This window comes from Arachis ipaensis, chromosome B7 (genome assembly GCF_059453495.1).
Source record: "Arachis ipaensis isolate K30076 ecotype BB chromosome B7, ASM5945349v1, whole genome shotgun sequence".
Lineage (NCBI taxonomy): Eukaryota > Viridiplantae > Streptophyta > Magnoliopsida > Fabales > Fabaceae > Arachis > Arachis ipaensis.
In genome coordinates this window covers 58,730,181-58,746,368 of record NC_142442.1, presented here as the reverse complement: position 1 = coordinate 58,746,368, position 16,188 = coordinate 58,730,181, and the positions used below count along the sequence as shown (strand labels likewise).

Genomic DNA, 16,188 nt, shown 5'->3' with positions numbered 1-16,188 from the left:
TCATCATGGTGATTTTTCGCGGGTCACGCGTACGAGTGGGTCAAGCGTACGCGTGACGTGCCTCATTTTTTTTCCAAAAAATAAGAAAAAGCAATTATGACACATTTTGGCATCTATGCAAGAAAAATACTACAAAAACACTTAAAATTTCAAAGCAACAACCAAAATTGCCAAATTAAACAAACTAACATAGATGAAAACTTCATGAAACAACCATCATTCATACACATCTAATCAAATTCAAGAAACTCCTATCATATCTAATCAAACATATCAAATCAAAGAAATGAAAGCAAAAGTTAAACAAACTATAAACAAAAAAGATCATACCATGGTGGGGTGTCTCCCACCTAGCACTTTTCTTTAATATCCTTAAGTTGAACGGTCAATAAGCTCTTGTTATGGTGGCTTGTGATTCCATTCCTTCTTGAGCCTCCACCTATATTTTGTCTTCAAAGGTTCTGCGGGATCCCTAGTGAGGTCCACCAATTCTTCAAGAAATTCTTCTTGTTGATCCTTGATGGTTCCGTACGGATGGCAAAACTCTTGAATTCCCAATGAAGTACCCCAACACACCATGGACTCTTGCACCACGCTTGGACTTCAAGTCCCGGTTCGGTCTCCTTGATGAACTTGAGATCTCTATTCCATTCGATGTCTAAGGTTTCATCATCCAATACTCCAAGAAGGACTTTACACTGGAAATCTATCTCCAAGATAGCATATTGATGCAGGACAATGAAGTTCAATGGTAAAATTTTTACCCATTCAAATTGCTCTTGGGGTGAATTTATTCTTCTACATTCTTGCATGAGGACCTTTATTGCTTGGTTGTCTACCGCTTCCTCACCAACCTTTTTAGCTCTTCCTCCCCATCCTCCTCTAGGTTTTCCTTGTCTCCTAGGTCAAAAATTGGAGGTTGTGAAAAGTTCACCTCAACATTTTGTAACTTTTCTTCATCAACCTCCTCAAAGTCTTTCTCGTCAGTTAGGTCAAAAATAGAAGGTTGTGAAAAGTCTACCTTAGTATCCACTTCAAATCCAATGGGGAGAGATTCAACTTCCGGTTCAATTACTTCATCTTCCTCCAAGAAAGCATTCTTCAATTGAAGGGAGAAAGGTTGCAACTCATCATTAGAGTCTTGACATGGTAGTTTCTCTTCTTGCAATAATGGAGGTGGTGGAAAGTCTACATCATAATCCCAATCCTTCCCCACACTTGGACCTTTACTCATATTCATCTCATGAAAGGTATCATGGTGAATCTCAGCCAGAATTTCATCAATCATATCACAATGGAAGATAGAATGGTCTACCGGCGGATGCTTCATGGTTTCATCTAATTTGAAACTTACGGTTCTTCCGTCAACCTCAAAAGAATAGGTACTCGAGAAGGCATCAAGTTTAAACCGGGAGGTTTTCAAGAACGGCCTTCCTAACAAAATGGATGACGGTTTCCTGGAGTTATTAAGAGGCATCTCAAGGATATAAAAATCAATCGGAAAGGTCAACCCCATGATGCTTACTAAGACGTCCTCAGCAATACCAGCCATAGAAATTATACTTTTGTCGGCTAAAATAAAACGTTACGCCGACCATTTCAACAGTGGAAGGTTCAATGCATGATAAACAGACAAAGGCATATTATTCACAAAAGCACCAAGATCACATATACAATCCACAAATTGGGCCCCATTTATAGTACAAGAAACCATGCAAGGTCCGAGATCCCCACATTTTTCAGGAATAGCACCCATTAAAGCAGAAATTGAACTACCCAAAGGAATAGTATCCAATTCATTAATCCTTTCCTTGTTCATGCATAAATCCTTTAAAAACTTGGCATATTTAGGAACTTGGCGAATAGCATCAAAAGGGGAAGGGTTACCTCAACCTTTTTGAAGATATCCACCATCTTTGGATCCAACTCTAATTGCTTTTTAGTCCTCTTTGCCAAGCTAGGGAATGGAATTGGAATGGCTTCTTTCACCACATATTCATCCTTAGAGCCACTCTCTCTTGCTTGAGCAACTTTCTCTTCAACAACGTCTTGTACTTCTTTCTCATCCTCTACATCTTCCACTTCAACAACATCCGCATCTAGAGTAGTCTCCTTTTCCCTTGACTCCTTGAAACTTCTCTCTTGTAGTATGGTGCCGAACCTCAAAGAGATAGCATTGATGCTACCTTTGGGTTGGGTAATGGTTGAGCAAAAAGTGCACTTGAGCTTGAGGGTTGGAAGGTGCTTTGGTTATTGGTAGATGGGGGAGACATACGGGATATGACTTCGGTCAAAGCGGCCATGTATACATCTTGTTTCTTTTGAGATTCCCTTTGCTCTTGAATAATAGAATGCAATTCATTTTGCTCTTGGAGAATAATGCGAAGGGTATCATCCATTGGAGCTTGGTTGGAGGAAGAAGAAGGGTAGGTGATTTGAGGAACTTGTGGTTGGGTGATTTGTGGCACTTGGGCTTGTCTTTGATGTGGAGGTTGGTATCTTTGGCCTTGGTTTTGTGGTTGGAAGGATTAGTTTTGTTGGTTGCGGTATGGTTGAAAGTTGTTGTTCCCTCTTTGATTTGGACCATTTTTCCACCCTTGGTTGGAATTGTCTTGCCAACCTTAATTTTGCGACCCTTGGTTGTAGTTGTCCCCTTGTTGAAAAGTGCCTTTTTTTTGAATGGTTGAAGTAAGCATTGGTGGCTACCAAGGTATTGTCCTCTTGGAGTTATGGACATTCATCGGTATAATGAGAGTTGCAAGCACAAATTCTACATACTCTTTGGGGGACTACCATTTGGTATTATTGTTGTGGTGGAGGAGGTAGTTATTAGTTTTGATGGATTTGTCTATGGATGGTGGCCATCTCCCCTAAGGTCTTGGTTAAGGCAGACTCACTAGAAGAAACCTCATTGATGGTCCTTGGGTGATTGTTTCTTTGTTTCACATGTTGGGTAGATTCGGCTAGATCAGTGATAAGTTGCCAAGCTTCCTCCTCCATTTTGTACTTTGTTAAAGAACCATTACTTAAAGTATCCAAGAGGATCTTATCTTGAGGCTACATGCCTTGGAAAAATAACTAATCATCACCAAATCGTCAATCATATGATGAGGGCATGAATCAAGGAGCTTCCTAAAACGCTCCCAATACTCATAAAGAGTTTCCGAGTCACCTTGGATGATACATGAGATCTCTTTTCTCAACCTATCCGTCACCTTCGGAGGGAAGAATTTGTCTAGAAATTCCCTTCGAAGCAAATCCTAATTGGTGACAACATCATCGAGTAGGGTATAAAACCACTCCTTTGCCCTTCCCTCAAGACAGAATGGGAAGGCAAACACCCAAATAGCAACTTTATCGGAGCCATCCCTCCTAATGGTTGAGCATACACCTTGAAAGTCCCTAAGGTGTCTATAGGGTCTTGAGCGGGTAAACCATGGAACTTGGGAAGTAGGTTGATCAAGGCGGTTTTTAGCTCAAAATTAGCATTCAAGTCCGGATGACGAACTTGATGCGGTTGGAGAGTGAAGTCCGGAGTACCTGCCTCCTTGAGTGTGATTCTTCTTGGGGCAACCATGGTGTCGGCACCTAAGTCAATAGAAGATATATCAGTAGAGCCAATGGAGGAGTAAATAGTTTTCCTTTCAAATGATGCTTCAGATAAGGTTGGTGATTTGGCGGAAGCCGCTAGCTTCACCACCCTCAAAAGCTAACTGGCGCCGAGCTTGCCTAAGATGTGATAAAGTTCTTTCAATTTCCAGATCAAATGGGGCTAAGTTCGGATCTGGTAGTGAACGCGTCATTCAAGAAAAGGAACATAGAACTCATGATAATAAGCTATGCTAAAGTAAAGTAATTATCAATTACTACTAACTATAAATCTTAACTAAGAACTAGACTAACAAACAATCAAGAAATGGTAGCTATTCACATACAGACACATTCACAGTAGCCAACAATATAACATCATTGCAAGTCCTCGACAACGGTGCCAAAACTTGATGGAAGATAAATGCTGGTTAAGAATTGATCGAAAGATTTTCCAATTCAATATCGTAAAGTATAGTCCCAACCGACAAGTATCCTCAAATCAAAGTTACAAGAGTGTCACAACAATCCAATCAATAACCGGGAGTAGGATTCCAGGTCGTTCTTCCAAGGACTTGCACTTAAATGCAGATTGTTGGTTAGGACTTTTGGTGTTTTTGATTGCTTACGAAAGAAGTAAAATGACAAGTATATAAAAGCAACAAACAACTAACAATTAGATTAAAATAACTAGAAATATCAAGCAAGCATTGTCCAACTAACAAGCATGTATCAAGATAACTAGAACTAAAAGTATATAAGAATAAGAGATATAAAATTAAAGTGAGAGTCCTAAGAATTTAAAACTAGAAAAGGTGAATAACAATCAATCAATATAAAGGTCTTAGCTAGGGGACAAAATTGGAGTTCCTATCTCTATTGTCATCATCAATTGTGATGAGAATTGTCTATTGCTTCCACTTAGTTATCCTCTAGCAAATGAAGGAGAGTCAAGTGGGTACAATTAACTTGAGTTCACAAGTCCTAGCCAACACCTAGTGAAAGACTAGCTTTAGTGAAGTTCAAGCTAACAAGCAACTTCCAATACTCAATCAACTATAGGCTTTGACAATTCAAGAGTTTCCAATACTCAACCCCAAAGCCAAGAATAGAAATCTACTCCATAGTCATAAGTGACATTTCCTCAAACATTTGGTGAGCAAGAATAAAAGGCATTGTAAAATTGAAAGAACAATTCAAACTAAAGATACCCACTACAAACAACTAACAATAACAAAGCAATTAACAACAATGAACATGAAATTTCTCAATGCATTAATAGAAATCAATCTCAACAAGATCCAAATTCAAGATTCAAAGTAACTAGAATAACAAGAACACTAAATGAAATTGGAGAATGGAAACTACAAATTAAAGAAATCTAAAATTGAAATTAACAAAGATCAAACCAAAGGATCCAAGTAAAATTGAATTGAGAACACTAAACCCTAGAGAGAAGTGAGAGTTTCTCTCTCTAGAATTCAAAACTATATAAACTAAAACTAATGGAATATATGTCTCATCCTCCTTCATTCCCAGCCTCTAATCTGCAGACTAGGCCCGAAACTGGGCCAAAATTGAGCTCTGAAATGGCCCCCAGCGTGTTCTCTTTAGTGAGGCACGTGCCACTTGTCACGCGTACGCGTCAGCCACGCGTATGTGTCGGTCGACTGCTGCACCTGGTCATGCATACACGTCAGCCACGTGCACGCGTCAGTACCAGCTTCTCAATTCTTTAATTTCTTGTGTTCCTTCCACTTTTGCATGCTTCATTTTTGTCCGCTAAGCCATTTCTGCCCTATAAACCTTGAAATCACTTAACACATGCATCACGATATCAAATGACAATAAGAGAGGATTAAGAATTAGCATTTTAAGGCCTAGGAAGCATGTTTTCACTCTTAAGCATAAATTAGGAAGGATTCACAAAACATGCAATTTATATGAATAAGTGTGAGAATAGTTACAAAATCCACTCAATTCAATACAAAATAAACCATAAAATAGTGGTTTATCAATCTCATCACCCACTTTATTCTTCAAATAATGCATACATTCGTGAGCAATCAAAATATTATCACTAATCAGTCTATCTCGAATAAAAGCACTTTGGTTCTTACTAATTATCTTATTCATGTAGGGCTATAACTGATGAACCAGTATTTTGAAAATAATTTTATAGAACATCGAACTGAGGGTAATAGGCCTAACTTGATTCATGTTTGTTATTTTTGAACCTTTGGAATGAGGTATATTTGTGTGTGGTTGAAATTTTTTAGCATTTTCCTCCCCCGAAGAAATTCTTAACTGCCCTTGTCACATTCGCTTTTATGGTGTACCAGTAGAATAGAAAGAATTTGGTCATGAAACCATCCTCACCAAAGGCTACTTCTGCATTAATTGAAAAACATATTTTACCTCATCATCAGTAACTGGCTTGATCAAATTTCTGCTCATGGCAGCACTGACCTTTCTTCCGAATTCTCTTAATAGCAACTGTGAATCTTTTGGAGACCCATTCTTGAATAAGTCCTCAAAAAACCTTTGAGCTCTTTCTCTAATAGCTTCTGGTGTGGTGCACCAATCCCCATTCTCATCTTCTAAGTTCTAGATTTTATTCCTTCTATTTCAATCCTAGTTTTTTGTGTGAAAAAATCTGGTGTTTTGGTCTATCCACCTTAACCATCTAATTAAGGACTTCTCCTTTCAATCTTCCATTACCAATGCCTCAGCTATGTCTCCTTCCAACTGTAAGGCTATGTTTAGTTATGCGGACAGGACACTGAGAATATAACATAAAAGATAAAGACCCAAGAATTAGTGTTATCGTATTTTATTTGGTGATAAACTAAATATAAAAAGAACAAAAATGAAAGGCCAATTTACTTTTTTTTCATATAAAAATTTTAGGAAGAAAAATATAATGACAAAAAATATAATTATAAAAAATTAATAAAAAATAAAAGAAAAAATTAAAAAATAAGTTGTGTCCCTTATTAATGTCTCTGTATCTTTTCTGTTAGGAATAACAAAAAATACATTATTTCAGTATCTCTAGATACAATGTCTTTATCCATGTCTCATCTACCAAATATAATTTTGTGTCTCTATGTCCATATCTCAATGTCTCATTCCTGTAAAAACGCAGCCTAAAATATGCTCTCTATGCCTGCATTGTTTGTATTTATAATGGAGAAAGAATATTAGTGAACCCTGAATTTCTCCCTGCCAACTCTCTTTAATAATATTATTAACCATATCATTTTCACACTAGCATTTTTGAAAACGGGAGCGCCTTTTAACCTTGGGGAGATTCAGATTTGAATTGAGGAGTAGTGGTCGGTGATCTAAACCTATATCTTCAAGGTGGGAGCTGGTGGCCATTGGGTACTCCCTCCTTAATAAATATGAAACCAGCCCTCTGTCAATCTTTTTTCTTATTGATCTCTATTGACAACTCCTATTTCACCATGTGTATTTCCCTCTAATAAAATCATGAAATTCTTGGATCGGTTGGGGAGGTTTGTCTCTTCCACCTTCCTTCTCATCAATTGAAAGGATTGCATTGAAGTCATCGATAACCATGTATATCTCTTTCGTATCTCCTATAACATCCAACAAAGTTTTGTATTGGCCTCTTCTGTGGTGATCTACACTGTGAAGGTGAACTATAAAGATCTCCCAAATAAGTTATTATTCATGATCCTTGTAGAGAAAAGGACATAAAAATCTTCTGTACCTCCCTTCCATGCTAGTGCCGAGCTACCTGTCAAACCCCTTGGCTCAACACAAAAACATTCTCTAAAACCGCATCATTTCATTCTCCTCTCCACAAAAACATTCTCCTCTCACAAATGATAACTACCTCGAGGGAATGGGATTGTGAAATCCCTTTGATATTGTGAACTACCAAGGATTTTTCTAAACTACAGTAGTTCCACATCATTATCTTCATGGCTCATGGGGTGCCTCTTACAGGTAGGTACCCATTTTCCATTTAGCATTGATCTCTCCACTCAGTCCTCCTTCACCATGCACCTCTTCCACCTCCACATCCTCTGTCCTCCTCTTAGCTCCTAGAATCTTTAAAACTTCTTCCTTTCAATTCAACTTTCTAGCTATGTGATTCAATTTATGTCTCTTCCCACCTCCTTTTACTCCACATTGTGTGATGCCCACCAAGAACATCATCTCATTACCGCTCCTTACCTCCGATTCACCTTGACCTAGTAATGGTAAATTATTTTTGGTGGGGTAAAAGCTAGGATTTTTGTAACACCCTCACCACCAAAATGTCACACATCCGGTTATACCACTCTGATAGCAAGATTATTACCGTGACTTATCTATATATATAACTATAATATGTAGGATCTTTTAAAAAATAAAGCTTAAAATATAATACATTTTTTTATAATACATCATATCAATATAAATAGAAACAATTACATCATCACAATATTATTTATTTACAGGAATAGTTTATAATAATAATTTACAAAAAATTACTACATAATTAGAACTTCTATCCCTCTGTACAAAAGCGTAATAATAACAAAGACGAGGGAAACATCTAAGAAAATGAATCTGAATCCGCAAAGTATCTGCTTATCCAAGCTCAAAGAATCTTCTTCCTATCCAGCTTCTGAAAAATATCGGATATAGGGGGGTAAGAACCAAACCACATGGTCCTCAGTAGAAAAAGGGAATGCCACAAGAGTAATAGAAATAAGTACATGTGGCCTACGCACATCTCAAGAAAGTTTACCTTTATAAAAGCTTGCATTATTTTCAAATTATTTTCACTTATATATAATTTCATATCCAAATGTTTCTTAGTCATATGTGATTTGAAAAAGTGAAATAAATGTTAGAATTTTTTCTTTATGGGCCAAACAATCAACTAAGGGTTTTCTATCCAACAGACTGTTATCACTTATTCCTATACATCCAACACATAAACCAGAGTCTAAAGGCGAATTCTAAATCCAATCTGCCTCAACCTCCATCACGTCCATACACCAACAAACACAATCAAATCAAACAATTCAATCACACAAAACAAGCACGTATAAATCACATAACACATAGCACATAATCAACTAAAACAAATAAGCATAACATAACAATTAAATTCACACCCAAACAATTCAAACAATGATGTATTCTTGTTCTACTAACCGTGTTGTGTCAGTTATGTTGCCAAACCCCACATCAAGCAGCTAACCCGAACATACTCTCTCTGTCGTGCATTTCCAAGAGGAACATCTCACACTTATCACAAGCTGGTTTTAGAGGAAGAATGCCCTGTCACCTTTTCTTGGAGGCAGGACTATCCGGGAAAGTTTTCAACCACCCTTACGATCAGAGAAATGTGATACAACAACAGGAATCCTCAACCTAACTCATCCATACCACAGTTTGAAAATTGGATCAAAGGTACTCCTCAACCTTCTACCCAATTTTCCGATGCAACAAGAAAGGGAATCATCAACCTCACTTGTTCACTGCAACACTAAGCAAACAGCATAAAACCTACGTCCTTGCCAATCAATAGTCATATCTCAATCATAATTGCGCACGTAGGACAAATCCCATGTCCTTGCCAATAGTATCATCCATCATAATCATCATTAACCAGAATTGTTATCCTACATAATCATCATCAACTAAAACCATCATCACGATCACTAATCGTATCATTAATAACATAATCATCATCATTAATCATAATCTCTTGCATATATCTCAGCTTAATCAAAGTTCTCACAATAAATCTCATATCAGTCTTATTTTTTTATTTTAAGCCTCTAATAAAATCTTTTTTCATTATACATCTCATAACCAACATAATTCTCATCATAACCATCAACGCAACTCCACTTCCTACTTCACACACTTTAATATCTACCAGGTTAGGCTTAGCCCATCACATACGACTTGCAGGTATGAGGCGTCTAATATGATACCCTAGACTCAAGTTCAAGGTTGCAACTAACTCATACAACATAATCATCGATAATCAACCTCAATTTAACTCAAACACATCATTTTTTTCTCATTCAATCTCGTTATATCATTCTTTAATTAGTCACTTTATGGGCGAACAAACTAAACTTTCATGATTCTCATGTTTAATTTAGAATATACCTAAAGGTCCTTAACATTACCTCATAACTCTTGAAAATCATAATTTTGTCATCACATTTTTTAAATATCTCTTTTTCTCTCAACCCTTATATTTAGTTCTATTAAAATCTCATACTCACACATCTTATTCCCAAATTCTTTAGTTGATAAATAATTAACTTTTAAATATATAATTAGTTAAACCTCTTTTTAAGTTAATTTTAATTACTTATTTATTCTTTCCGTTGTTAATCAAATTAACTTCTCAAATTAACAAATCCACATAAGGGTAGAACCTCTTCTAAAATTCGAATTTTTTCACTCTTTAAGGGTACCACCCAAACCAAACATGTCTCAAACCCTTCTCAACCTTTCCAATGCCAAACAACTAATCAACATAAATATTCTTAGTTTGTTATCTTTAGTTATCTATAAGTTATTAAATTTTCACACAGTAGGCAAACAAATAACTTGTCCAAATCCTAATCCACCCACCAAGAGGCTTCAAGTATTGTTACTAATTAGTTTTATTATTAGAGCTATTAATTCCTTTTTAGTCTATTATCAATTTTATTCAATTACAAAAAATAATAATAAATTATCAAACTTACATAATGAAACTTTAATAAAGATAACCAAGCCATAAAACATTAGTAAACTCATTGCACTTAGTTGCTAAACTTTCAAAGCATTCCAAAGTTACAAAACAAACATCCCCTACCTCAATGTGACTTAAATACGCAACTAGACCAACAACAACATCATTCACAACAGCTCCGATAGAGCAGTAGCAACAACAAAAGGCAACCATAATAACAATAATTATGGTGAATCCAAAGGCCCATAGTGATTCAAGGGAGAGAAAATAAGGAAATGGAACAACAGTAGCTCCAGTGACCCTCACCGATAAGGACAGAAATGACGCAAACAAGGTAGAGCTACGACAAGTGACAGTGGCTCCAATGGTGGTTTCCGGTGACAACAACGCCATTTTTTGGCAACCAGAAGCACAACGACGCAGTCTCCCGCAAGGACTATGAGATATGACAATAGCTCGCGTTGACAAGAATGAGCTCACCCTACCTCTCTCTCTCGTAGCTCTCTCTGGACTCTCATGCAATGGCAGCACCCTCCAATGGTGGCTTAGACAACAACGGCGGCGATGGCAACAGACTCAACCCTCACCAGCGATGATGATGAGCCATGACAACAATGAGACATCCCTCATTTCTCTTATCTGTTCATCGCGTCTTTCTCTTTCTCTCCTCTGTTCTCATGTTCAACGGCGACCAGGTCCGCCGGCACCGTCCCACTCCTTCTCTTCTTCTTCCTTCTTCTTCTATGTTCCCTCTCGATCTTTTCTCTCTCGTTCTTAGATAAATAAATAAATATGAATTAACTCATTATTTAATTTTCAAATTTTCAAATATTATACCCTATTTACAAAAATATTTGCCCTCGAAAATTGATATAATATACAAAAGGTTACATGGTTTTAGCACTTTACTAAACATGAGAAAGAAATATAATGGGGTGCAAAAGTTACAGGATATGTTTATGTTAAAATGACATTGACATTCAAACTTTCATTCCCTTGTCAACTCAGATATATAGCACTTTTCACTTTGTTCGTCAATCTCACAATACATCCGAACGTCACACATTAGGACTAACCTTTCAACTTGTACCAATAATTTCTTTAGTTTTCTCCTCGACCACAAATTTTTCTCAAAACACTCTTACTTTATAATCTCCTTGGTTCTATCGCACATATCCATGGTAGTAACTGGTCTCACGTCAAGCCTTATAATTATAACTTTCCAAACTTTAGCATTATCGACTTTGCTTTAACAAAATCCTCTAACAACATATGCAACTTCGGCTTAATTTACCTTCATAATTTTTGACCGTATTTTAACAAACAACTTATTCGAGGATTTTTAATCTCACTAATCACTAAAAGGCAATCCGATTAATCGATCTTATGGTTTAGAAAATCTTAATCTTATAAATCTAATACTTTCTTAACCCACAATAATCTCGCATATCTAATACCAACAATTGTAAATTTGCCAGAATCAAAGCTTGACAACTTCTTGTGATGTCGCACAGTTACAAGTTTCATCTCTCGTATCTTAAAGAACTAACGTATCACTTGCTATATCTAAGAATCACATGTGACACCAAAACAAGCTCGAGTTTATTCAAAGGAATACAAAACTTAGAAAGAGAAGAACAAATATCACAGATAATGTTCGCAAGAATTCAGAAGGATGCGTAAGATCCAATTAAGCAAGCATGTACAGAAACAATAAAGTGTGCCACAAATAATGTCAAATTGTATTTTAAGAAAGAAATCCGAATCAAAGAACCTTCGAAAGGAACAATAAAAGAAAAGATGGTATATTATGTCAAAACAAGTTCAAGCTGAATAAAATAAGTACAAAGTTCACAAAAGAAGAAATCCAAAGTCAAGGGCAATTTCAGAAATATTTAAGAGAATGATTAGGAACAAAATCAAATTGGACATTCATCAACAAGATAAAACTGAGAGATAATCATTCCACCTTCTCAAAGGGAAGATATGAGACAAATATTTCAAACAAAATGACAGTTGCATAAATACTACCACATCAAGACAAAACATGTAAGGTTTATGAAGTGAAGATTAATAAGGGTCCGGGGCAAAGGTCGTTCCTCAAAAATCTTTGAGGATACCTAGGTGCACAATCAAGGCAAGATATGCATAAAAATTTTAGCAAGGTTAGAAGAGAATCAAGTTATATTCAAATTAGAAAACCTAAGGTAAAGTTTTCTCCTATGAAGTTAATAGAAGAATAAATGATGCATTACAAACAGGCAGGTTCAAACTACATAAGGAACTTACAAAGTCCATGTGGAGAAGTGCATGCAAAAACAAAGGCAATCTTATCATAAATTCAAAGAATGGACAGGGACATGATCAGATAGGAAAAAATCAAATCAAAATTTTTTCAGAGAAGATTTGAAACAAGAATTCCAAGAAGATAATGCAAGATATGATGCATCATAGCAAGGCAAGTTCAAATTACATCAACGAGTTACATTGTTTCCGTAATGGGATGCAAAGTCAAGAACTGCGATGTCAAGAATCTAAGGGATAATCAGGAATACAATCAAATCAATATATTCCTAATATGTAGGACATAAAGCAAAAGAATCAAATCGCATTTCAAGAAGAAGAATTGAAATAAGGAATTCCAATATTAAAGATAGAAGAATAACGATACGCCAAATTAGGCAACACGATTAAAGCGCATGCTTCAACACAAACTAACCCAAGAAGAGCACCTAACATTCCCAAACTTAACGATTATCATTACTTATCAATTCTACATCGTCTATAATAACCTATTAATAGCATTAGGTTAGCCAGACCTAGTACTATGAAATGTGCACGATAGACTAACAGAGTTAATCACCTCTAATTCTTGTCATCCAAATAAGACCTACTACATGACAGACACTCAGAGTATGTAATGAAACATAGTTAGTCAACTTCTCAGGCTCTAATAGGAAGAACTGCTCTGATACCATAATGTAACACCCTCACCATCAGAATGTCATGCTTTTGGTTGCGCCACTCTAATAGCAAGGCTATTATAGTGACTTATATATATATATATATATATAATATGTAGGAACCTTTAAAAAAAAAGCTTAAAATATAAGGCATTTTTTTATAATACATCATACCAATATAAATAGATACAATCACATCATCATAATATTATTTATTTACAAGAATAGTTTATAGTAATAATTTACAAACAATTACTACATAATTAGAACTTCTATCGCTCTATACAAAAGCATAATAACAATAAAGGCGAGAAAAACATTTAAGAAAACGAATCCGAATCTTCAAGGTGTCTGTTTATCCAAACTCAAAGGATCTTCTTCCCGTCCATCCTTTGAAAAATATTGGATATAAGGGGTGAGAACCAAACCACATAGTCCTCAGTAGGAAAAGGGAATGCTACAAGAGTAATAAAAATAAGTACACGTAGTCAACGCACGTCTCAAGAAAGTTTACCTTTATAAAAGCTTGCATTAGTTTCAAATCATTTTCACTTATATACAAGTTCATATCCAAATATTTCTTAGTCATATGTGATTTGAAAAGTGAAATAAATCTATAAATATTTTCTTTAGAGGCCAAAGACACACCTAAGAGTTTTCTAGCCAACAGACTATCATCACTCATTCCTATACATCCAACACACAAACCAGAGTCTAAGGGCAAATCATGAAGCCAATTTGCATCAACCTCCATCACCTCCAAACACTAGCAAACACAATCAAATCAAACAATTCAATCACATAAAACAAGCACATATAAAGCATATAACACACAACACATAATCAAATAAAGCACATATGCATAATACAACAACAAAATACGCACCCAAATAATTCAAACAAATGCATATGATGCATGCCTGTCTTATTGGTCGTGAACTTACGTGTCGATTATATTGCCAGACCTGACACAGCTGGTAACTAACATAAACATACTCTTTTTGTTGTGCATTCTCAAAAGGAACATTCCGCACTTATCACAAGTCGGTCTTAGAGAGAGAGAGAGTGCCCTGTCACCTTCTCTTCGAGGCAGCACTATCTGTGAGAGTATCACGCCACCCTTACGATTAGAGAGACTATGATGTAACAAGATAATAAATCCTCAATCTAGGTCATTCATGCCACAGTTTGAAAATTTGATCGAAGAGACTCCTTAACCTTCTACCCAATTTTCTAATGTAACAAGAGAGGAAATCCTCAACCTTACTTGCTCACTGCAACACTAAGCAAGCAAGACAAAACCCACGTTATTGCCAATCAATAATCATATCTCAATCATAAGTAAACAAGTGGGACAAAACCAATGTCCTTGCCAATACCATCATCCATCATAGTCATCATCAACCAGAATCATTATCCCACATAATCATCATCAACCAAAACCATCATCATGATTACTAATCGTATCATCAATCACAATCTCTTGCATATATCTCAACTTAGTCAAGTTCTCACAATAAACCTCATATTAGTCTTATTTTTCATTGTAAACCTCTAATCAAATCTTTTTTTCATTATACATCTCATAACCAACATAATTCTCATCATAACCATCAACACGACTCCACTTTCTACTTTACATACTTTAATATCCATGGGTTAGGTTTAGGCTGTTACATATGGTTTACGGGTATGAGGCGTCTAAAATCAAGGTCAAGGTTGCAACTAACTCATACAACATAATCATCGATAATCAACCTCAATTTAACTCAAACACGTCATCTTTCTCATTTAATCTCGTTATATCATTCTTTAATTAGTCACTTTATGGGCTAGTAAATTAAACTTTCATAATTCTCAAGTTCAATTTAGAATATACCTAAAGGTCCTTAACATTTACCTCATAACTCTTGAAAATCACTATTTTGTCATCACACTTCCTATTTCCAAACTCTTTGGTTGATAAATAATTAACTTTTTAATACATAATTAGTTAAACCTTTTTTAAGTTAATTTTAATTACTTATTTATTCTTTCTATTGTTAATTAAATCAACTTCACAAATTAACCCAATCATAAAACTCATTTTGTTTAACTAAGTTTTCGAACTAACTTCAATTCCATTTTAAGTTTAAAACTCTTCTAAAAAGACTCAAAATCATTTCATTTATCAATCATAATCTTAATTGAAACATAATCATTTATCCTTAAATAATTACTTCCCTTTTTTAAAATTTTCTAAAGCGATGCAAAATATAATTCTTAATCAGGATTAATCAACTTGGACTCCAAGACAAAATTTATAGTCTTTATAAAACTAATTCTCATAATTTTTTTATTCAATTTAATTCTACTATTATGAAAATTTTGGTAGAACCTCCTCTAAAATTTTAGATTTTTTTATCCTTCAAGGGTTCCATCCAAACCAAACATCTCTCAAATCTTTCTCAACCTTTCCAATACCAAACAACTTACCAACATAAATATTCTTAGTTTGTTATTTTTAATTGTCTTTAAGTTACTAAATTTTCACACATTAGGGCAACAAAAACCTTTCCAAATCCTAATCCATTCACCAAGAGATTTCAAGTATTGTTACTAATTAATTTTATTATTAGAGCTATTAATTATTTTTTAATTCGTTATCGATTTTACTCAATTATGAAAAATAATCATAAATTATCAAAACATAATTAATGAAATTTTAATAAAGATAATCAAGTTATAAAACCTTAATCAACTCATTCAACTTATTTGTTAAATTTTCAAAGCATTCCAAATTTGCAAAACAAACATCACCTACCTCAATGTGACTCAACTACACAACTGGACCAGCATAAATAGCATTCACAACAGCTTTGACAAAGCAGTAGCAAAACGAGACAACCACAATAACAACAATGGCAGCAA

General features: G+C 35.2%; 1 protein-coding gene and 1 non-coding gene across 2 annotated transcripts in view; both read left to right on the top strand.

Moving 5' to 3' along the window:
- LOC110264216 (replication factor C subunit 3-like) overlaps positions 1 to 16,188 on the top strand; it is a 95,249-nt gene that overhangs the window by 67,984 nt on the left and 11,077 nt on the right. The gene's annotated exons all lie outside the window — the stretch shown is intronic.
- Positions 3,100 to 3,206, top strand: LOC148552728 (small nucleolar RNA R71). Its single transcript, XR_015893553.1, has one exon. It is a non-coding gene; the product is annotated as a small nucleolar RNA R71 (small nucleolar RNA).